General features: G+C 40.0%; 1 protein-coding gene across 15 annotated transcripts in view; it reads left to right on the forward strand.

Moving 5' to 3' along the window:
* Positions 1-23097, forward strand: part of SGMS1 (sphingomyelin synthase 1) — a 304020-nt gene that overhangs the window by 183653 nt on the left and 97270 nt on the right. For 12 of the 15 annotated variants that reach the window (XM_059899840.1, XM_059899841.1, XM_059899838.1 and 9 more), the window contains one exon: positions 11216-11296. The exons of 1 other annotated variant lie outside the window; for it this stretch is intronic. The gene's annotated coding sequence lies outside the window, so the exon portion shown is untranslated. Of the gene's footprint in view, positions 1-11215; positions 11297-22888; positions 23015-23097 lie in introns of those variants that run through there. 2 more of the 15 variants (XM_059899852.1, XM_059899853.1) reach the window with 1 other exon arrangement.

Below are 23097 nucleotides of genomic sequence, written 5' to 3' on the forward strand. Positions count from 1 at the left end.
GATGCATGCCAATGTGAGGGCAGGATCACTCTCCCAGGCCCTGGCCCCTGGCCTTCTCCTTCCTTCCCCTCCTCTCTCAGGAGGACATGTGGTTGCATCAGGAACTTGTGCCTCACTTCCCTTCTGTATTGGTTATCTGTAGCTGCCTGACAACACCACTACCAACTTAGTTGCTTAATCAGTGCAGAAACTATCTCACGGTTTCTGTGGGTCAGGAGTCTGGTTGTGATTTGGCTAGGTACTTTATAAGGCTGCAATCAAGGTGTCAGCAGGGCTGCTGTCTCATCTGAGGCTTGACCGGGGAAGGGTTTTCTTCTGAGCTCGTGTGATTGTTGGCAGAATTCAGTTTCTTGTGGACTCTCAGTTGCTTATTAACTGTCAGTTGGAGGCTGCCCTCCCCTGGCTCTCTCTGTAGGCAGCTCATCACTTGGCAGCTGGCTTCTTCAAAGCCAGCAAGGGAGAGAATCTCGTAGCAGAATGGACGATACAGTCTTATGTGATGTAACCACATGTCCTGTCATTTTGGTCTTATTCTGTTGGTTACAGGCAAATCACAGTTCCCACCCCCACTCAAGGGAAGGGGATTACACAGGCATGGATAATAAGAGACAGGGGTCGCAGGGACCGTTTTGGAGCCTGCCACATTTGAGGCTGGCCAGGAATATGGCTTCTCTTTATCTCTTCTCTTCCTCTCTGGGCATTCTCCTACTTAGCTAAGGGCACAAATCTCATCCTTCTGTCTCCTTCCTTCCGACTGACAGAGAATTCAACACCCTGGTGGCCTTTCTTCCTCTTTTCTGCTGTGGAAATGCAAGGAAAACGTAGCAGGAATCTCAGTCTTGGTAAGAAACTCTCATGCTTTGGGGGCTCTCCCCTGACAGCTGGTATTTTGTGTGTGTGACGTGTTCCCTAGCAGGTGTTTCTAAGTCATCATGAGGCTTATATAAACGACCTAAGTGGTACCTTCTCAGCTTTTATGTCTTCTGTTCACTGTTGTATTTAAGCAAGTGCTGAATCCCAACACTAGTTCACTTTCCCAGTGCCATCCTTTTAGAATTCTTGCTAGGACTGTGTTTTAGATTTTAATGTAGAATCATTAGTGGTTTGGGTCCTTTTACTCTTTGGCCCCATTAGCTGCTCTTTTGTGTCATTTCCCTTATTTCCCTCTTCTCTTCAGTACTCTTTAGAGGGTTTCTTGCCTTTCTCTGTCCTGCTCCTGGTCTGTGACTTGGTCAGTCTCCAATTATTGCTCTTCTTCATTGCTGAGGAGGCAGCGTGGTGTCAGTTAACAACAAGGACTCCTATGTGGGAAAAGAATCTAAAAAAGAGTGGGTATATATGTATGTATAACAGGTTCACTTTGCTGAACACCTGAAACTAAAACAACATTGTAAATCAGCTATACCCCAATAAAAATTTTTTTTAAAGAAACAACAAGAACTGAAGCCAGGCTGCCTGGGTTTGAATCCCAGCTCTGCCATTTATTAGCTGAGGAATCTCAAGCAGGTGATTCAGTTTTGTTTCTGTGTGGCTGATATGAACAGTTCTGATTTTCTCACTGGCCAATAAGCCTCTGTTTGCTGCTGCCGCTCTTACTTTGCTCCCAAGATATGTGCACTTATATAGGAGCAATTTGTGCTTTATTACTAAATGAAACTTCAGACCAAGATTTTTTCTGGTGAAGTGGGCCAGAACATTTCTGAACTCATGAGGATACCTCTTTTTTTTTTGGTTAATGTTGCCGTGGAACTTGCTTTGCCTCCTAAGGATGAGGATAGTTTACTTCTTCCAATAACAACAACATTTAATGAGCACTTAGTGTTTGCCATGAGCTTTATTAAACTGTTTGCAGGCATTATGTCTTTAACCCATATAACAACATTAAGCTGTAGTACTACTGTTAGTCTCATTCTATTGATGAAGAAACTGAAGCTCAGAGAAATTAAAGAACATCCTCAAGGTCTTTAAGGTAGATTGGGGAATGCAGTATTGTGTGACTGCAAAGCACATGCTTTTAATGACCGTAAGACACTATGTCCCATAGAGAAAGTCTAAAGCCCTCTTCATGAACTAACTCCTTAGGAGAAAAGAGGCTAAGAATCCAAAACAATCATGTCTTACAAGAGCTTTTATCCACTTCTGCAGCCTTAGTGCAAGTGACATCCTCTAGCATCTCAGCTCTCAAATGATCTTGGTTTTGATGCGTGCCAGTCTCCTTCCACCTTGTGGGAGCTTAGCCTCGCCCTAGAAGATAAAGTGTGCATTCAAAAAGGAGCGTATTCTTTTTAGCCAGGTTCCTGCGTGTCTGTTGTAGAATATTAACATTGTAGGTGAGGTATGATTAAGAAATATTGAGTTTTTAACTGTCCCAGCCAGGATTTATACATCCAGATTATTCTCCTTGAGTGCATCAGCTAAGTTAATTGCTTGTATTCTGGTGATACTGCCATGGCACTGCATTCTCTTAAATGAACTTCAACTCAACCACCTTGTAACTCCTTCCCCAGCCCCAGGACTGAGCATAGTGTCTTCTGCCACATGGGTAGTTCATTAGTCGGTTGTTGAAATCACTTCTAATTCTTTCAAATAACCCTGGTGGTGGTAAGTGACCATCTTTGAGGATGAATTTGATTCCTTGAACCTATTAAAATATTTTCCATCATAGCAAAGAACGTGTGTTTGTTCAAAAATCAGGAGCAACTAAACTGTAATGAGACATTTTCTTGTGGGCATTGTACACAGGTTTTGAAGGTACAAGAAGAGTACTCAGTTTACTCTGAGCAGACAGCGTCACTGGAATGAGTCCCAAAGCGATGAAGGGGTCAAGGAGAACTTTTTGTAGGTAGAAAGTTCTGTTTAAAAGTTGGTAGTGCCTCACCTTGTGGTCTTTGTTTTTCTTGAAAACATAGCTGACAAATCCATACTGTTGTTGAAGAGGCTGTGATGTGAAGCTAGCCTTGGTGATAGGCTGCCTGCATTCGCAGTGTGGCTTTTTTTTCCCACAGATGTCCGCTGAGTACTTGGCATTACAATGCACACCAGAAGAATTAGCACTAGTGGAAAATTTTCATTCCCTCCTTCAAGAATTTATCATCAAAATAAAGAAACTCAGTACTGATATGAAGAATGCTAACAAATGCATAGCTATAACTTTCGGTTTGCATGTTATTAAAGGCTACCAACTAAGATGGAGATTTTTATTTAACACTTCATTCAGATCAGCGTAGAAGAGTTTCATGTTGTTGTCAAAAGTGTGATTTGAACCTCTTTCCAAAACGTTCACCTAGAGAAAGAGTCTGAATTTGATGGACTATCATACTTGCACTAGCAAACACAATAATTGTAATTATATTTTGGGGACATAGTCTGTGGTGGGCACTGTACATGCATTATCTCTAGTCTGCATAACTGCTCTCCAAGGTATGTATTATTGTCCTTATTTTACAGACCTGGAAACTGAGGCTTAGAAGATTAACTTACTTGGCAGAGACCACACTGCTGTTAAATAGCAGAGGTAGAGTTCAAGACTATGTATTTTAAACTTATATCAAACTCTCTGCATTTTCCATGCTTTTAAAAGCCTTCCATACCAAGTAACCTGGAGTATAAAGCTACAGCCAGCCGATGACCATGTTCCTCGGTGTTGGGTACAATCTACAATACAAATCTTTGACTCTTCATTCCTTCCCTGCTATTTTTATTGGTGTTGACAAGTTCTTTCTTTGTTACCAGGAAGCTCTCTGTATTGATGGGGTGTTTTTCCATTCTCTCCCTTCTTTATGCCCCTCTTACACACACACACACACACACCCCCTAATGGTCTGGATAACTTGGGATTCTGCCTGTTTCATAACTGAGGTGACACCGTCTCTCATGGTACCTCAGTGTATGGAGACATTTTACAATTAATATTAATCTCTTCTCTCTGAATGCCTTTAACACTGAGGCTTCAGGTGAGGAAAGTTAACAGGTTCCTGTTTTATAAGTGTTGTCTACTTGGAGCCATATGTTCTTCACATAAAATGAGCAGTTGTTGCATTCTACTTGCTAGAAGTAAGATGTTTTCATTTGGGCTGTTCTGTGAAGGGAAAGAAATTGGAACTTCCTACCCCTTGGTTGGGGACCCTAAAATGTTATGAAATTGAAAAACAGAAGTAAAACATCATTCTGAATGACTTCCTTTTGGAAAAGGGGGGCACTTTGCTGAGCATAATCCATTATTCCATGACTTACTTGAATCTCCGCTATTTGAATTGGATATATGGACGAAGTAGCAAGTCTGATCATTGAACTCTGGGTGTCCCTGGTGCTGGGGTGATACCCTCGTTAGACCAAAGCTTGACTTTGGCAGATCATGTCTTTCATTTTATTTAATCCTCACAACCACACAGTATAGTAGGGGCCATTTGATCCTCTTTCAGAAATAAAGAAATTGAGGCTGGGTAAATGTGAATGGATTTTCCCAAGGTCACGTGGCAAGGAAGTAGTAGGATTTTGAGCCAAGGTTTTATTTGGGCATTGTCCTTTGATAGATGTTGGTGGTTTGGGTTGCTTTGTCATTTATCTTTTCTATCCTATAATCTTTATTTTTATTTTTTTATTTATTTTAATTTTCGATTTTATTTTATTTATTTTTTTATACAGCAGGTTCTTATTAGTCATCCATTTTATACACATCAGTGTATACATGTCAATCCCAATTGCCCAATTCATCACACCCCCCCCACCCCCCCACCGCTTTCCCCCCTTGGTGTCCATACGTTTGTTCTCTACATCTGTGTCTCTATTTCTGCCCTGCAAACCAGTTCACCTGTACCATTTTTCTAGGTTCCACATATATGCGTTAATATACGATATTTGTTTTTCTCTTTCTGACTTACTTCACTCTGTATGTCAGTCTCTAGATCCATCCACATCTCTACAAATAACCCAATTTCGTTCCTTTTTATGGCTGAATAATATTCCATTGTATATATGTACCACATCTTCTTTATCCATTCGTCTGTTGATGGGCATTTAGGTTGCTTCCATGACCTGGCTATTGTAAATACTGCTGCAATGAACATTGGGGTGCATGTGTCTTTTTGAATTATGGTTTTCTCTGGGTGTATGCCCAGTAGTGGGATTGCTGGATCATTTGGTAATTCTATTTTTAGTTTTCTAAGGAACCTCCATAGTGGCTGTCTCAATTTACATTCCCACCAAAAGTGCAAGAGGGTTCCCTTTTCTCCACACCCTCTCCAGCATTTGTTGTTTGTAGATTTTCTGATGATGCCCGTTCTAACTGGTGTGAGGTGATACCTCATTGTAGTTTTGATTTGCATTTCTCTAATAATTAGTGATGTTGAGCAGCTTTTCATGTGCTTCTTGGCCATCTGTATGTCTTCTTTGGAGAAATGTCTATTTAGGTCTTCTGCCCATTTTTGGATTGGGTTGTTTGTTTTTTTAATATTGAGCTGCATGAGCTGTTTATATATTTTGGAGATTAATCCTTTGTCCGTTGATTCGTTTGCAAATATTTTCCCCCATTCTGAGGGTTCTCTTTTCGTCTTGTTTATGGTTTCCTTTGCTGTGCAAAAGCTTTGAAGTTTCATTAGGTCCCATTTGTTTATTTTTGTTTTTATTTCCATTACTCTAGGAGGTGGATCAAAAACATCTTGCTGTGATCTATATCAAAGAGTGTTCCTCCTATGTTTTCCTCTAAGAGTTTTATAGTGTCCGGTCTTCCATTTAGGTCTCTAATCCATTTTGAGTTTATTTTTGTGTATGGTGTTAGGGAGTGTTCTAATTTCATTCTTTTACATGTAGATGTCCAGTTTTCCCAGCACCACTTATTGAAGAGGCTGTCTTTTCTCCACTGTATATCCTTGCCTCCTTTGTCATAGATTAGTTGACCATAGATGCGTGGGTTTATCTCTGGGCTTTCTGTCTTGTTCCATTGATCTATGTTTCTGTTTTTGTGCCAGTACCATATTGTCTTGATTACTGTAGCTTTGCCGTATAGTCTGAAGTCAGGGATTCTGATTCCTCCAGCTTCTTTTTTTTCCCTCAAGATTGCTTTGGCTATTCGGGGTCTTTAGTGTCTCCATACAGATTTTAAGATTTTTTGTTCTAGTTCTGTAAAAATTGCCATTGGTAATTTGATAGGGATTGCATTGAATCTGTAGATTGCTTTGGGTAGTAGAGTCATTTTCACAATATTGTCTTCCAATCCAAGAACATGGTATATCTCTCCATCTGTTGGTATCATCTTTAATTTCTTTCATCAGTGTCTTATGGTTTTCTGAATACAGGTCTTTTGTCTCCCTAGGTAGGTTTATTCCTAGATATTTTATTCTTTTTGTTGCAGTGGTAAATGGGAGTGTTTCTTTAATTTCTCTTTCAGATTTTTCATCATTAGTGTAGAGGAATGCAAGAGATTTCTGTGCATTAATTTTATATCCTGCAACTTTACCACATTCATTGATTAGCTCTAGTAATTTTCTGGTGGCATCTTTAGGATTCTCTGTGTATAGTATCATGTCATCTGCAAACAGTGTCAGTTTTACTTCTTCTTTTCCAATTTGTATTCCTTTTATTTCTTTTTCTTCTCTCATTGCCGTGGCTAGGACTTCCAAAACTATGTTGAATAATAGTGGTGAGAGTGGACATCCTTGTCTTGTTCCTGATTTTAGAGGAAATGCTTTCAGTTTTTCACCATTGAGAATGATGTTTGCTGTGGGTTTGTCGTATATGGCCTTTATTATGTTGAGGTAGATTCCCTCTATGTCCACTTTCTCGAGAGTTTTTATCATAAATGGGTGTTGAATTTTGTCAAAGTTTTTTCTGCATCTATTGAGATGATCATATGGTTTTTCTTCTTCAATTTGTTAATATGGTTTATCACATTGATTGATTTATGTATATTGAAGAATACTTGCATCCCTGGGATAAATCCCACTTGATTATGGTGTATGATCCTTTTAATGTTTTGTTGGATTCTGCTTGCTAGTATTTTGTTGAGGAGTTTTGCATCTATATTCATCAGTGATATTGGTCTGTAATTTTCTTTTTTTGTAGTATCTTTGTTTGGTTTTGGTATCAGGGTGATGGTGACCTCATAGTGTGAGTTTGGGAGTGTTCCTTCCTCAGCAGTTTTTTGGAAAAGCTTGAGAAGGATGGGTGTTAGCTCTTCTCTAAATGTTTGATAGAATTCACCTGTAAAGCCATCTGGTCCTGGGCTTTTGTTTGTTGGTATATTTTTAATAACAGTTTCAATTTCATTACTTGTGATTGGTCTGTTCATTTTTTCTATTTCTTCCTGGCTCAGTCATGGAAGGTTATACCTTTCTAAAAATTTGTCCATTTCTTCCAGGTTGTCCGTTTTATTGGCATAGAGTTGCTTCTAGTAGTCTCTTAGGATGCTTAGTATTTCTGTGGTGTCTGCTGTAACTTCTCCTTTTTCATTTCTTATTTTATTGATTTGAGTCCTCTCCCTCTTTTTCTTGAGGAGTCTGGCTAATGGTTTATCAATTTTGTTTATCTTCTCAAAGAACCAGCTTTTAGTTTTATTGATCTTTGCTATTGTTTTCTTTGTTTCAATTTCATTTATTTCCACTCTGATCTTTATGATTTCTTTCCTTCTGCTAACTTTGGGTTTTGTTTTTTCTTCTTTCTCTAGTTCCTTTAGGTGTAAGGTTAGATTGTTTATTCGAGATTTTTCTTGTTTCTTGAGGTAGGCTTGTATAACTATAAACTTCCCTCTTAGAACTGCTTTTGCTGCATCCCATAGGTTTTGGATCATCGTGTTTTCATTGTCATTTGTCTCTAGGTATTTTTTGATTTCCTCTTTGATTTCTTCAGTGATCTCTTGGTTATTTAGTAACATATTGCTTAGCCTCCACGTGTTTGTGTTTTTTACGTTTTTTTCCCTGTAATTCATTTCTAATCTCATAGCGTTGTGTTCAGAAAAGATGCTTGATATGATTTCCATTTTCTTAAATTTACTGAGGGTTGATTTGTGACCCAAGATGTGATCTATCCTGGAGAATGTTTCGTGCACACTTGAGAAGAAAGTGTAATCTGCTGTTTTTGGATGCAATGTCCTATAAATATCAAATCTATCTGGTCTATTGTGTCATTTAAAGCTTGTGTTTCCTTATTTATTTTCATTTTGGATGATCTTTCCACTGGTATAAGTGAGGTGTTAAAGTCCCCCACTATTATTGTGTTACTGTCAATTTCCTCTTTTATAGCTGTTAGCAGTTGCCTTATGTATAGAGGTGCTCCTATGTTGGGTGCATATATATTTATAATTGTTATATCTTCTTCTTGGATTGATCCCTTGATCATTATGTAGTGTCCTTCCTTGTCTCTTGTAACATTCTTTATTTTAAAGTCTATTTTATGTGATATGAGTATTGCTACTCCAGCTTTCTTTGATTTCCATTTGCATGGAATATCTTTTTCCATCTCCTCACTTTCAGTCTGAATGTGTCCCTAGGTCTGAAGTGGGTCTCTTGTAGACAGCATATATATGGGTCTTGTTTTTGTATCCATTCAGCAAGCCTGTGTCTTTTGGTTGGAGCATTTAATCCATTCACGTTTAAGGTAATTATCGACATGTATGTTTCTATGACCATTTTCTTAAGTGTTTTGGGTTTGTTTTTGTAGTTCCTTTTCTTCTCTTGTGTTTCCCACTTAGAGAAGTTCCTTTAGCATTTGTCGTAGAACTGGTTTGGTGGTGCTGAATTCTCTTAGCTTTTGGTTGTCTGTAAAGCTTTTAATCTCTCCATCGAATCTGAATGAGATCCTTGCCGGGTAGAGTAATCTTTGTTGTAGTTTCTTCGCTTTCATGACTTTAAGTATATCCTGCCACTCCCTTCTGGCTTGTAGAGTTTCTGCTGAGAAATCAGCTGTTAACCTTATGGGAGTGCCCTTGTATGTTATTTGTCGTTTTTGCCTTGCAGCTTTCAATAATTGTACTTTGTCTTTAATTTTTGCCAGTTTGATTACTATGTGTCTTGGTGTGTTTCTCCTTGGGTTTATCATGTATGGGACTCTCTGTGCTTCTTCGACTTGGGTGGCTATTTCCTTTCCCATGTTAGGGAAGTTTTTGACTATAATGTCTTCAAATATTTTCTTGAGTCCTTTCTCTCTCTCTTCTCCTTCTGGGACCCCTATAATACGAATGTTGTTACGTTTAATGTTGTCCCAGAGTTCTCTTAGGCTGTCTTCATTTCTTTTCATTCTTTTTTCTTTATTCTGTTCCACAGCAGTGATTTCCACCATTCTGTCTTCCAGGTCACTTATCCGTTCTTCTGCCTCAGTTATTCTGCTATTGATTCCTTCTAGTGTAGTTTTCATTTCAGTTATTGTATTGTTCATCTCTGTTTGTTTGTTCTTTAATTCTTCTAGGTCTTTTTTAAACATTTCTTACATCTTCTCGATCTTTGCCTCCATTCTTTTTCCGAGGTCCTGGATCATCTTCACTATCATTATTCTGAATTCTTTCTCTGGGAGGTTTCCTATTTCCACTTCATTTAATTGTTTTTCTGAGGTTTTATCTTGTTCCTTCATCTGGTACATAGCCCTCTTCCTTTTCATCTTGTCTATCTTTCTGTGAATGTGGTTTTTGTTCCACAGGCTGCAGGATCGTGGTTCTTCTTGCTTCTCCTGTCTGCCCTCTGGTGGATGAGGCTATCTAAGAGGCTTGTGCAAGTTCTCTGATGGAAGGGACTGGTGGTGGGTAGAGCTGACTGTTGCCCTGATGGGCAGAGCTCAGTAAAACTTAATCCGCTTGACTGCTGATGCATGGGGCTGGGTTCCCTCCCTGTTGGTTGTTTGGCCTCAGGGAACCCAACACTGGAGCCTACCTGGGCTCTTTGGTGGGGCTAATGGCAGACTCTGGGAGGGCTCATGCCAAGGAGTACTTCCCAGAACTTGTGCTGCCAGTGTCCTTGTCCCCACGGTGAGCCACAGCCACTGCCTGCCTCTGCCGTAGGCCCTCCAACACTAGCAGGTAGGTCTGGTTCAGTCTCCCCTTGGGTCACTGCTCCTTCCCCTGGGTCCCAGTGCACACACTACTTTGTGTTTTCCCTCCAAGAGTGGAGTCTCTGTTTCCCCCAGTCCTGTCGAAGTCCTGCAATCAAATCCCACTAGGCTTCAAAGTCTGATTCTCTAGGAATTCCTCCTCCCGTGGCCGGACCCCCAGGTTCAGAAGCCTGACGTGGGGCTCAGAACCTTCACTCCAGTTGGTGGACTTCTGTGGTATAAGTGTTCTCCAATGTGTGAGTCACCCACCCAGCAGTTATGGGATTAGATTTTACTGTGATTGCGCCCCTCCTAGTGTCTCATTGTGGCTTCTCCTTTGTCTTTGGATGTGGGGTATCTTTTTTGGTGAGTTCCAGTGTCTTCCTGTCGATGATTGTCCAGCAGCTAGATGTGATTCTGGTGTTCTCACAAGAGGGAGTGAGAGCATGTCCTTGTACTCCACCATCTTGGTTCCTAATCCTATAATCTTTAAACAATTTGAGAAATAGAGCAATTCAAGTGGAAAGCAACATAGATAGTAGCTTAATTACTGATTAAAACAGGATTGGAGAACTGAGAATTGTCAGTTACCTCCTTCTCTAAAGCATGAATTGGTCCTTAGTAACCCTGATCTAGTCATCCTAGTCCGGTAACAGCTGGAGAGAAGCCTGCAGAGAGAGCTGGCTGGCCCTCCCAGAAGCAGGCAGCCCTTGTCGTGCTTATTGTGTGGAAGTTAGCTTGGCCCCAGGTGTTGGAGAGAACAAGAGGGAGACCCTTGCTGCCCAGCTGTGTGTGCGGCCTCAGCACTAAGCCAGTGCTTACTCTAGCCTTCCTGGGTGATAAGTCACTTGCTTTTGAGAAGGGAAGAGGGGCTGGGGGGGAGAGGTAGAGAGAGAAAGTGGCTTACTCTAATACTGCTTCCTCCCAAGAAAGACTAAAAATTTCTTCCTGAAAACATAAGGGAGGGTATTTTAAGAGTGTCCACCCCAAACCCCAACAGTAGAAATACTGCTCTTTAAAGTTTTTTCTCTTGAGGTGATCTTTTGTGTTGTTCTCTCCTGCCTTTTTGATTTTGGAGAGAAAAGGAGAGACAACTATGTTTTTCTCTGTGTTTTGGGTATAAAGAAAGGAAAAGACTAATGTAGTAGAAACCAGGAAATGGTGTTTATGAGACATATAATCAGATTCTTTCTTCTCATGGCAGGTGATGGCAATGTACAGGAACAATGGGAGAAGCCGGTAACTTATAGGAAGCGAAGATGACAAGAATTTAAAAAAATAATCAGTGAGTAAAATTTTGTTAGCCCTTTAGAATTCCATTGACTACAGGGTGAATTTTCTGTAAGAAACCATGGTAAAATAACAGCACAATTAAATACCTCAAAAGTTTAAAAGAGAAAATTTTGAAAAGTAAATATCCAAACACTTCAGAAAGTTGGTGTCAACATTTGAGAAATTTTGCTTTTGCATTATTCTTTCTTGGTAGAATGTGTCATCTTAAGTTGGGTATGTCAGTTTGGTGGATAGAGCATAAGTATTTAAAGAATTGAAAGAGGATTCCTTTTATATTAACCTTGGAGTAGCCCTTCTCAAATGCAGATCATTCTTCGTTCCATTGGTTCTGTGGGCCCCATTTCTTACCCACTTTTTGTGGGTACATTTTGGAGGTAAATATGAATAAACTCGGTGAATATGAATAAAATTCAGCTGTCTATTCCTCTTCGTTACACCATTTTTTTTTTACATATCAAAGGCCATTAGTGTTTGTTAATTATCTGACAGTTATACGTGGTTGGTTTTGGTTTCGTTATGGTAATGATAACGTTAGTAAGTGGGGTAGTTACTGGAAAGATCATACATTTTTGAGTCAGACATTCATAGACGTGGCTCTTGCTGTTGTGCTTTTAGTAGTTACTCAGCCTCTCAACCTCAGTTGACTCATCTGTATATTGGATTTGATAATACCTCTCATGAAACGAAATACCATGGGGATAGTACTTTGTGCTGTGACTGGTACATTACAGGGCCACAATAAAAGTAGTTACTTTCTGTCCTTATATTTGTATCATGACTTATAGTTTGCAAGCCTTTATCTTGACTTAGAAGACTGGCCAGCTGAACTTCCTGAGCCACTGTCAGGCAGTGGTGTGTTAACATTGCAGGTAGTGATATGCAGGTAAATGTTTAGAGCCAGCCCTGATGGGGGGAGGGGGTTGTAGTGTTTGCTGATTTCCATGGTGTGAACACTCCCACCGTAGCTGATTTCACACTACCAGCAAAAGTCACCGCCAGCAGAGTTGGGAAGTGATGTGCAGGGGCACACTGTTATATGATTTCCTACCAACCAGGTACAATAGTTGCAAAGAACATCAAGAGCATTGATAATAGTAAAACAGGAAGTGACGTGTTTTGAGTATTTATGATCTTTGTTCTTAGTATAGTTTAATTGTATGTTTCTGTAATTTAATTTTTAATGATGGTGTGTTTAACAACTACCTTGCCAAAAATCCTGAGAATATGCAGTTTCTTCTAAGGGACTGGTATGAGCTGGCCCCAGCACACCACTGATTGTAAGTTTCCTATTGTGAAGACATTTCCAAGCCACAAATCTTCAATTATCTTTCTCAGCCCTGGTGGTAAGAGTTTGGTTTGGTTGATAAAAGCAAACCTGGTCTGGCTTTGAATCCATGCTAAGTAACCCAAGTTATCATGCCCCATAGCTTCTGGAATGAAGATAAATGTCAGGATCAATTTAGAATTTAGACCTATTTTCTTAAGAGTGTGACTGGCATTCTTACGTTGTTAACTCAGCTTTGTAACTGGCCCCTGGCACCCCTCACTTCTTCTGGCTTTCGAGTGCCAGTGCTTGGAGATAAGTCAGACTGCTCACTCCCTTTTGAACTTCCTTCTTTCCCTTCTCTGTACTCCCGTGACTCTGCATTTCCTCAGGTAGTGACACTTTGGGGACAAGCAGCCAGGGTGCCCCTAACTAACCATGGCATGTAGCTTTGCTTTCGATTCAGAAATTAAGGAAAAGGAATTGTCTCCAGAGAGCGCGAAACAAAACCAAACAAAAAACCTGGGCAGTTTAAAGTTCATACTGGCTGGATTAAAATCTTAGGGAATAAGATGGAAGGAAGAAAGGAAACTGGATCAGATATCTCAGTGTTTCTTCTGGAAGCAGTTTCTTCAGTTTTCTCAGTTGCCCTTTAGAAGGGAACAATTGAAGCCTGAAATTGCTAAGTAACAGCTAAGATCGTGGTGGTTGTTTTTATTTTAAATCTCACCCACCTAGTTCTCAAAACACATTCTTTATTGAACCTTCAAAAAATGCCTTGGATATTTCAAAACATTCGTTTGTGTCAATTCCCTGAATCAGACTTACATAATCTTAAAACATTTATTTCCCTTATTTCTTCCTAAAACAATAGTTATTTATATTTCCTACTGAGTCAGGATTGGACTTGGATTATTGCAAAAGTAGTTCTTGTCCGTTTGAAGAGGAAGCTCATGGATAAAAATCTGAGAGACTTGCCTCTGGATTAAGAAATATTAACCCACGTCTTAAACAAGTTGAATAAGGGTGTCTTTGGTAACTTTGAAAGCAAACATGGGAGTAATGATTAATAGAGAAATTTTGCCACAGATAAAATATCCTAATTGATCATTTCTCTCTCCAGAATGGACCCTATGCAATTTCTGAACATCCCCACTATAGTTGTTGTTTTGATTAGAGCACTACTAGGTGTACAGTCTTCAAATGTGTAAATTTTATAGCCTTTCTTTATGTTCAAATCAACACACTCAGTAGTTTCTGGGTACTTGGGCCATGGGTTATTAGGGTAGATTCCGGTAAATGTAAAACAGGCTTATTCCACTTCAGGAGTTGATAATCAAGCCTGAACAAAGAAAACTGTTTCAAAACAAATGTGGTAAATGTTATAATAGATATATTAGACACTCAGGAAACAGACAGGAGAGAGGAATTACCTGTGTGATAAGCATGGGCTAGACCCGGGGGGTGGGGAGGCGGGGAGGGTTTCAGGAGCAGATGACATTTGAATTGGGTATTAATGATTAATGCCTTTTAATTAAAATACCCTTTTTTAGATTATAAAAGTTAACAATGCTAATTGGAAAGAGCTTTAAAGTGTGAAAATTACTAAGATTAGAAAACTCATTATCACTACCCAGAGATACCATTATTAGCATTTTTTTTTGTATTCTGCCATACTCTTCCTGTGTCTAGATTAGATACATATTTTTCCTCCCTAAAATGGATCATTATTAATATTGTTTTGAAACCTGATTCAACTGATAATATACTGAGACCATGCCACCTCAATAGGTATAATCTACATCATTTTTGTTATTGTTTTATAGCATTCCATGTATATGTGGTCTGTAATGGATTTAACCATTTCCTTATTAGTGGGCATTTAGATTGTTTTCAACTTTTCATTCTTGTAAGGCACACTATGATGAACATCTTTGTGTATGCACTGTGGTGCACTTACCTAATTATTCAATATTTGGGCAGGATCTTTGAACAGAGTTGGGGCAGTGCCTAGGGAATACTCTAGGTAGAACAAACAGTTTGAACCAAGAGGCAGAGGTGGGAAAGGAAGATTCCATTCTGCGGAAAGGCTGGAACTGTAGTTTAGTAGAATGCAAAGAGCGAAGGCAAGTAGTGCTAATTAGGGCTGGAGCCTTTGATGCTAAGTCCTTTATACATTCTCAGTTGGGAGCCATGCGTGGAATCTATATCATACTTGAAATGAAGACTGGGTGTCTTCAGTTTTCCTTAATTTCTCTTGTTTCGGAAGAAATAAAAATTATTAATAGTGCTGCCTGCTGAAACTTCTTGAGAGTCTTAAGAAACTGATCAGTCAGGGAGTACACAAGTAAGGGAAGTCATAGGGAAAGTGTGTGTGTACAGATAAAACTCAACTAGAGGAGCTTATGGTTTTGACAGGGGAAGGAAACATCATTAATAAATGCATTTTCTTCTTAAGGAATTTAAACAAACTATTTGTGATTAAATTTAACTTGGGAAAGACATGGGTTAAGACATAGATATCATAATTTAATAATAATACTACCTTATATTTATTGAGTACTTTTATGTGCTTATGTGTTTTAAATACGTTGTTTTACTTAATCTCTCAACAACCTTCTTAGGATGTGTCAAGGATTATCTCCATTTTGCGGGTGAAACAGAGGGCTCAAAGGCTGCTTTGGTGAGAGGTCACCAGACTTGGGGTTCCAGTTAAGGCGCTGCTGGGGCCTTGGGCAAGTCCTGGGATCACACCGGGTTGGTTGTAAGGATACAGTGAGACAATATCTGAAATATTATGAAAACACCCTAAAGTACCACAGAAATGGAAAGACTGCTTTTTTATAATAGGACATCTTCTTCTATCACTGCTGAAGGGAAGAAAGCACTTCTCTAGCCATTTTCCATTTCCTTTGCGGTAGATTATATTATTGTCAAAACATTTGCTATTCCTCCCTACCCACCCTCCATCCTGTGAGAGGATATTCTTTCCCACCCCACTGAGGGTTGAGCCCCGTGGCTGGCTTGCCATAGGACTTGCAAATAATAAGAAATGTAAATAACAATGATGTGCCATTTCCAGGCAGAAATGGAATAGACATTGCCTGATTCTGCCATCTTTCTTTTCTCTTTGCCATGAGATCAGCCTGTCCCAGTTAGGGGTGGTCCTTCTGCCTTGGTCGCAGAGTGAAGAGGACATGGAGCCCAGCCTTGGCTCACCTGCAAAGAACCAAACAGGACCAGAAATAAACCTTTCTCTGTTGTTGGCCTCCAAAATGCTGGTGTTGTTACTGCAGCATATTTTAAGCTGAACTGATACGCTCCTTTTTCACCCATTAGGTACCACGCTCTCTCCCTTTCAGGACACACACACACACACACCTTGTACAGAGAACTTCCTTTTTAAGTTGAGAAACAGTGTTCCCCATCATCTGTTGTATACTACACTCTTCTTCCTGCGTTGAAGAGGTCAGCCTTCATCAGAGGTTATCACTTCAAATAAGGCATTTAAATAAGGTATTTAGGGTTGACCAACTTGACCCTTAATTTTTTTTTCTTCAAACATTTGTAGAACATGTCCCATGTCAAGGTCTGGACGTCTGGAGGTTTAAAAAATCCAAGCCCTGGACCCAGCCTTCAGGAATCTTAGAGTACGATGCAATTGGACGCTGTGTATCCCAGCAGCTATAAAACAAGGCAGACAGTGTCGGGTGCTGAAGGAGAGTGTCACTTTGATAATTGGCGAACTGTGTTCACGTAGGTGTCCCCACTTTGTTGTATGCCATCTTTAAGATGTTCTTTAAATGTCATTGCTTTCTTAGTTAAGCTTATCTTCCCTTTTCCATCTCCTCCTTAGCATGTATTTACTGTACCATTTAATTTGCATTGCGTGTTAGACTTCCTTATTCTCAATATGTAGTTTTTAGTCACACAATTTATACTGACTCTCTCACTAGCTTAGTGTATATGTCCTTTCTTTAGACATATATTGTAAACTCTTTAATCTCTTTATCTTAATGTTTCCCCATAATATAAGCTGTTTAACACCCTGTTACAACAAAATTAGACTCTTAGTAAATTATTGACTATTTTCTTTGATTTCCCCCCCCTCAAGTTATTTGTCCTTTTCTCCATGATGTATGAAGTTCGTTGTTATTAGTCCGTGTGCTCCTTTTCTTTTTCTTCTTATGGTGTCTGATGTGTTTAAGGCTCTGCATGGGAGAACCAGTTTGTCTTGGCTTAGTAATACCTTACCTCAATTTGGAACAATTTTCAGTTGACCTGTCATATTTCAGGTCATGTGCCTAGTGATCTGTCTAATGACTAATCCTGGCTTTGGACCATGGAGTAAAACCAAAAGCTCCTACAAGTCTGTCTTGTAACTGAAACTGTAACTTGAAACTGACGAGCAGTTTCTAGATTAAGACAATGTACAGTTTACCTGTGCCCTTCCTTTATGATTGAATTCAGCTGTTCTATGTCTCATTACTCATGACCACCTCTCCAGTTTAATTTCAGAAGGCACTGGGTTAATTTATTATTAAAGCCCCATCTTGGACCAAGGGCTTTCAAACTTTTTGTCCAACATGCACAGAAAGAAGCAATTTTCAGCCTCCATCAGATAGGACGGAACACTCAGGGAGCTGCCATGGTTTATCACTAATGGTCTGCCTTTAGGTTGGGTGGTGTGTTCATGATTGTTGATGTTAATATTATTTTTCCTGACAAATAAGTTAAATATTGGTTTGGCCAAAAAGTTCGTTCGGGTTTTCGTAACAGAAAAACTCGAATGAACTTTTTGGCCAACCCAGTATATTCTCTCGTATGTAGTAAATACTGCATAACCAAAAACATTTTTTAATGTTTTAATGTCACATCACATTTTTTAAAATGTGAAATACAGTTAAAGCTGTGAAATGCATCCATTGCATTTATTTTGGCAGAACTGAGTCACCTTAGCTAGTTATTTTTGCAATTTTAACTTTCTTCTAAAACACCTAAGTGCCCTCTAAGATAATGCTCTCTTTTTTCAACAGGGCAAAATCAATTTTTTATGAAGATACTATTTATAGACCCTTAATTTGCAGACGATCTTCATGTCAGTACAAGCATCTGTATAATTTAAGGTTTACCCAGAGAAATATTTTCTTTTGTTTTGCCACAGAGAAATACCTTCTCTTGGGAAGATATACAAAGTTAATGCCTGGCTATTGACTGTGAGTGACTACCCACTAGTTCCTTCTCTTCTCTGCAGGGAAATCTAGATGCTTACACAGAGTCTGAAACGTTAGCTCAGCTCTTAGTCACCTGAACTGAAAGCCCGCTCTTGTCTGGCTGCTATGGGTATCAGACAGAATAGTCCCAGCTTTAGGGTCAAACATTCATAGCTCTGAAGCAGGCTCTGACTCGTCTTCATGATTGACCTTAGGCTTCAAAACCTTCTCGAATTCCCAGTTTCGTCGTGTGTTCAGTGCAGTTGTTAATACCTGCCTTGCTGTGTTGTGTACAGATTAAATGTAAAGTGATATGTGCACAATGGAAGCCACTATCATTACTAGATACTCAGTAAATGAATTAAATTGAGCATGTTTTTCTTGCTGTAGGTGGAATTTCAAATACATTTTCCTATAGGAACAATGTTATGAATGGGGTTTGAGTATAGTGTTAGAAATATTATTAACATTATACTTCAGATAAATCATGAGTTCAATAGGCCTTTAAAGTCTAGCAGAGAAGCCAGTCTCTCTACATTTGGTCTGTAGTGAAATGCATTTCAAGTGCCACAGAAGTGTTCATGAACGTTAGAGTTCATTAAACAACTTTCAGAACGTAATTTATTACCAGGTTGAGGACCGCTTAGATAAGCTTTTGCGTTAGACTTGAAATGGAATTTCTTGATAGGTGGTGATATTTGGGGGGCAGACAAATGAGCCCTCCTTTCCACTTCTGGGAAGTAAACTCACCTGTCTTCTGGAGAACTTACTGCTTTTCCCGCCAGTTCAACGAGGTAGTTCTAGTGTAGACCAGTCAGTCATGGGACCTTGGCCACTGGGGTGGCTACATGACCCCAAGCTGGACCAGCATGAGTTTTTCCTAAGAATTTTTAAAATTATACCTATGGAATAGTCCCTCTTAGTGGCAGAGCTGGGAGTTAAGTGGAAGAAGGCAGATTTTAGGAAGGGAGAACAAAGCCAACCTGTAGAAGCAAAGATGTCCTCTTGTCCTGGTGGAGTTCATTTTGAGTTGGTCCTAAAGCCTAGCCACCCCTGTGGCTTTTGTGTTGCTAGACTCAGTGAGTCTGTCTTGCTTTTGCCTCTGCTCCTTCAAGTGCCCTTTCTGTTACCTGCAAGTTAAAGAATACTGACTAATTCATTTGGTTGTTTGTACTTGGAATATTTAAGAAGTCTGTGTCTTTGTCATGGGCAATTATAATAAATGTAATTGCATAGTAGGATGGCTGATTTATCATATAGCTTTTTGAGAACAACGGTAGCGTTTATTCCCATCTCATAAAAGCAGAAATGTATTAGCACTAATCAAAGGATACAAGTGACTCCGTGTGTTTATGTATGATAATGACTCTTGGACAGAGGCTTGCTCTAATGCAAATGTCATATAGCTTTTGATTTTAAACCATATGAACAAATGGAAACTTATGATGGTTCTAGTGGTTACAAGTTGCCTCGGAGAACTGCCATTTGCTACCTTTTATGCTTAGGAGCACTTGTAGGTAAACGGGTAGATGTTTCTATTTAAGGGGGAATTGGTACTTTGGTAAGATGGTCAGATATGTATGTATGTGTTCCTTACTTGAAAGGGATGATAGAATGACTTAGTCCCTCTGTTCTCGTGAGTGGGTTAGTATTTGGGGAACTGAGATTGTATGTGCTGACACTCTTTTGTAAACTGTGCTTCCCTTTAGGAAGTATCAGATTTGCTTTCTCAGTAGTGGCGTTCTTTATTGTTGGAACATGTCGTAAAGAGCAAAGACATGCATCTGCCACTTGGGTTCTGCTTGCCAACTGGTTTGAACAGCTATAATATTTGTGTATTCTCGATGTGTCAGCAGTCAAAAGGAAAGTTTGCCTTTCTCCTTTGTGGCTGTTATATAACTTAAACATCATTATATCAACAACTATTCAGAATCTGCTAGGTCCTGGGGGATACAAGACCTCTGAAACACCATCTCTGCCTCCGATGGACTTTTGTCATCTGCCAAGAGAGAAAAGTCAGGGATTTCAAAAAGAAGGAAGATACTAAGGCTCTCTAAGTCAGTTTGAGATGGAGGTATAAAGAATAAGGTCTATAGGCATTTGGAGGAGAGGAGAGTTCCCTGGGGCTTGAGCCAGTGAGGAGGGTTCCAGGAAAAGGAAGGGGTTTGAATGGGGGTCTGGAAGGTAATAACTAGTAAGAAGAGTGAGAAAGGTCATCAGACAGAGGCCATGGCATGGGCCCAGGTGTGGAGGTGATAATGTGCCCATTGCATTAGGGGAACAACAAGTAGACCAGTGGGGTTATTTGGCCAAGGTTTTTTTAAGTGGAAGATGGGGGTTGGATAGGTGAAAGCCAGCTTTTGAATGACAAACATTATGGCATTGGGGCCGGAGCTAATCGTTTCCTTTTTTTTAACCATAGATTGACAGTCTTTGTACTTCGCATTTTAACTTTAGGCGACTAAGATATCCTAGAAATAGTAAGCCTTTTTCTATTGTGAGGATGTTCTAATAACATTGGTAATTATGTCCTTATTTCCGAAGCATAAGGATCATTGTAAACATCTCTCGGGTGCTTTGAGTTATGATCTCAGGTGCACTTATTTATGAAGCCTTCCTTCTTCTTGAACGGAGCACCCACTTTATACATTTTCAGCTTGACTGGATCCTAGACAATAGAAACAAACTAGGTTATCTCTCTCTTTCCTGTTTGGGCTACCTTTCCCTTCCTCTTTCACGTATCTCAGCGTATCTATGTATGGCTGCACACATGCGTACAATTGCGTATTTAAAACTGCAGGGTCACGAAGTTTATTGAGTTGCTCATACACACATAGAATATATATACATATATATGTATATATATATATACATGTATATATATATATATCCTTCTCATATAAAAGAGCTACAGTTCTTGATGTAACAGCCAACATATTATCAGTTTGGCCAGTATAATTGATGGTAATAGTTTCATAAACAGAAAATCAGTGTGCCTTAAAATAGGTATGTATTTACATGAATGTTTGAAGAAAGTTGCCTGTAAAGCAAATGTTTTCCTCTTGATCTCTACTATAAAACTATACTAGTTTAACTGATAGAGAGAGGATCCCCGGTTTATGACATGATGGCACGCTGGACTCTGACATTTATCACATGATGGTGATGATGATGTGTTGGGAGCACAGAGGATGGAACTCAGTGACCCTGGCACGAGGGCATGGATGACTGAACCAGGATGGAAAAAACGGTTCAGGTGTGAAAGACATTAGGAAGGTGTCATCATGCCTGGGGATAGTGAATTGTCAATAGAGAGGGAGAGAGCTCAGATGACTCCAGAATTTAATTTACAGTGTCTAGGACAATAAGATTACCTTTATGAGGAATTTGAGAGTCAAGAGTGATTTATCGGTTTCATCATCTAGGATATAGGCCCAGTTTATGCCTGTTGCTAAAGTTAAATGTTAGGTTATAGGCTTATCTTGTGCCTGCTCTTTTGGACCATAACTTGGTCTTAAAACTGGAAGAACACTTAGAAATCTGCAGAGAGAGATGAAGCAGTTTACTAGGGCCATGTACCTGATCACTTATTGGCAGAGATTAGGACAGGAGCTCTTGACTCCTGGTGCGAGTTCTTTCTACTCTTCCATGATGGTTCGAAGAAAAGAATAGCATTTTAGAAAGGGCCCTTGATCCCACTTAAGATTTTATCTTTGGTTTAAAGAGTATTTTAAAGAAATCTTGGCCTATGGAATGACTGGTTTTAAACAAATATGAGGAAATTAAACTCAGGAGATTGTTTCCAAAGCCAAGATGGTTTAATTGGTAACTTAAAAAAAAAAATTATTCCTCTGCAAAAACTCTCTTCCCTCACTAGTAACCAACTCTTAACTGGTGCTCAGGACCTAGCAGTTCTGTGGTCTCCTGTAATTTGCCAATTCCAAGCTACTTTAAGTTTCTTTTCAATATTTCTATTCCAAAATGATGTTTAGGGTACAGTGACCGAGATAGAATGAATATTTCCAAAATCACTCTTACTTTTTAAAAGTTGGTTTAATTGTGGCATAAATGGAATCATTCCAATTTTAAGCCTTTTTTTCCCCTGCTACTAATAAAATTTCTCTTGTATAACAAGAACACCAAATCCAAGAATCCTAAACCAAAAGCTTCTTAAGTTTTCTATCACTTAAATAAGGGACTCAGACCATGCAAATACCAAAGAACTATTTCAGCTCGAAAATTCTTTGGATATTTTAACATTGAAAAGAATTTATACAAAAATTATGGGCCAGTTTGTCCACGGGTTTGGAGATTTTGATTCAGAAAGCAGAGGGACAAGACAGCATTGTTTGAGTGCCTACTGTATGTCATGCACTGTCCAAATGCTTTGCATGTATTATTACATATAATCTGTCCAGCAAATTGTTGGGTAGGCATTTTGTCCCTTTCACTGCAGATAATTAACCCGCGCAAGATCATACAGTGTCAGAGGTTAGATCCATCTTAGAGGTTAGATCCCAATCTGCTTTGTCGCCAGATTCCACGCTCATTACGTCCAGGATCGCTGCCTAGCTTAAGAACTTTCACTAAGTAACAGAAATTAACATACATCCACTGATCAAGTATCTATCATAACAAAATTAATTCTTGTTTTGTAAGAGTTGTAAGGCCATCTACCATTTTCTTGACGTTGTTAAAGGCTTAAGTTGAAAAAAAAAAAAAAAGTCTAAAAGGCTCCTAAGCCTGATATAAATCAAGAAAGGAAAGTTCCGCCTTAACCGACAGTGAACAAGCTTATTGGTTAGGATCACACGGGCTGACTCATTTCTTTTTTGCTGTGTTAGAGGGCCACACCCCGCATTCCAAAAAAAACCTCTGCTGCCCGGCCACACCCGCGGCCTCCCTGCTGGAGCCTCTGGGGTTGGACCCGGCGTGCCCGCTCACAGCTGCTCGCCGGAGACGATCCTCCCGCCGCCCGCCCGCCGGGGCGTCGGCTGCTCAGCGCCGCGGTCCTTGCACCCCGACCCCTCAGGCCGCGGGAGAAGGCGGCCGGGGCCCGCCGAGGCGCGGGCGCACCCGAGGAGCCGGGGTCGCGGGTCGGCGCGCCGCCGGCCGCCTTCGCCTCTCCGCCTGAGTCCGGGCGGGCAGCGCGCACCCTGAGCGCGCCGGCGCCGCGCGCAAACTTGGCGCCCCAGGAAGTTTCCCGAGACTTGGCCTCCTGGGAGGAGAGACCGTAAGTACTGCTCCTTCTGGGATGCTAGGCTTCATTAGTGTGCTCTCTGGGGGACGCGTTGTAGCACTCACAGACGGTGGGAC

The sequence above is a fragment of the Balaenoptera ricei genome, chromosome 16 (genome assembly GCF_028023285.1).
Source record: "Balaenoptera ricei isolate mBalRic1 chromosome 16, mBalRic1.hap2, whole genome shotgun sequence".
Classification (NCBI taxonomy): Eukaryota; Metazoa; Chordata; class Mammalia; order Artiodactyla; family Balaenopteridae; genus Balaenoptera; species Balaenoptera ricei.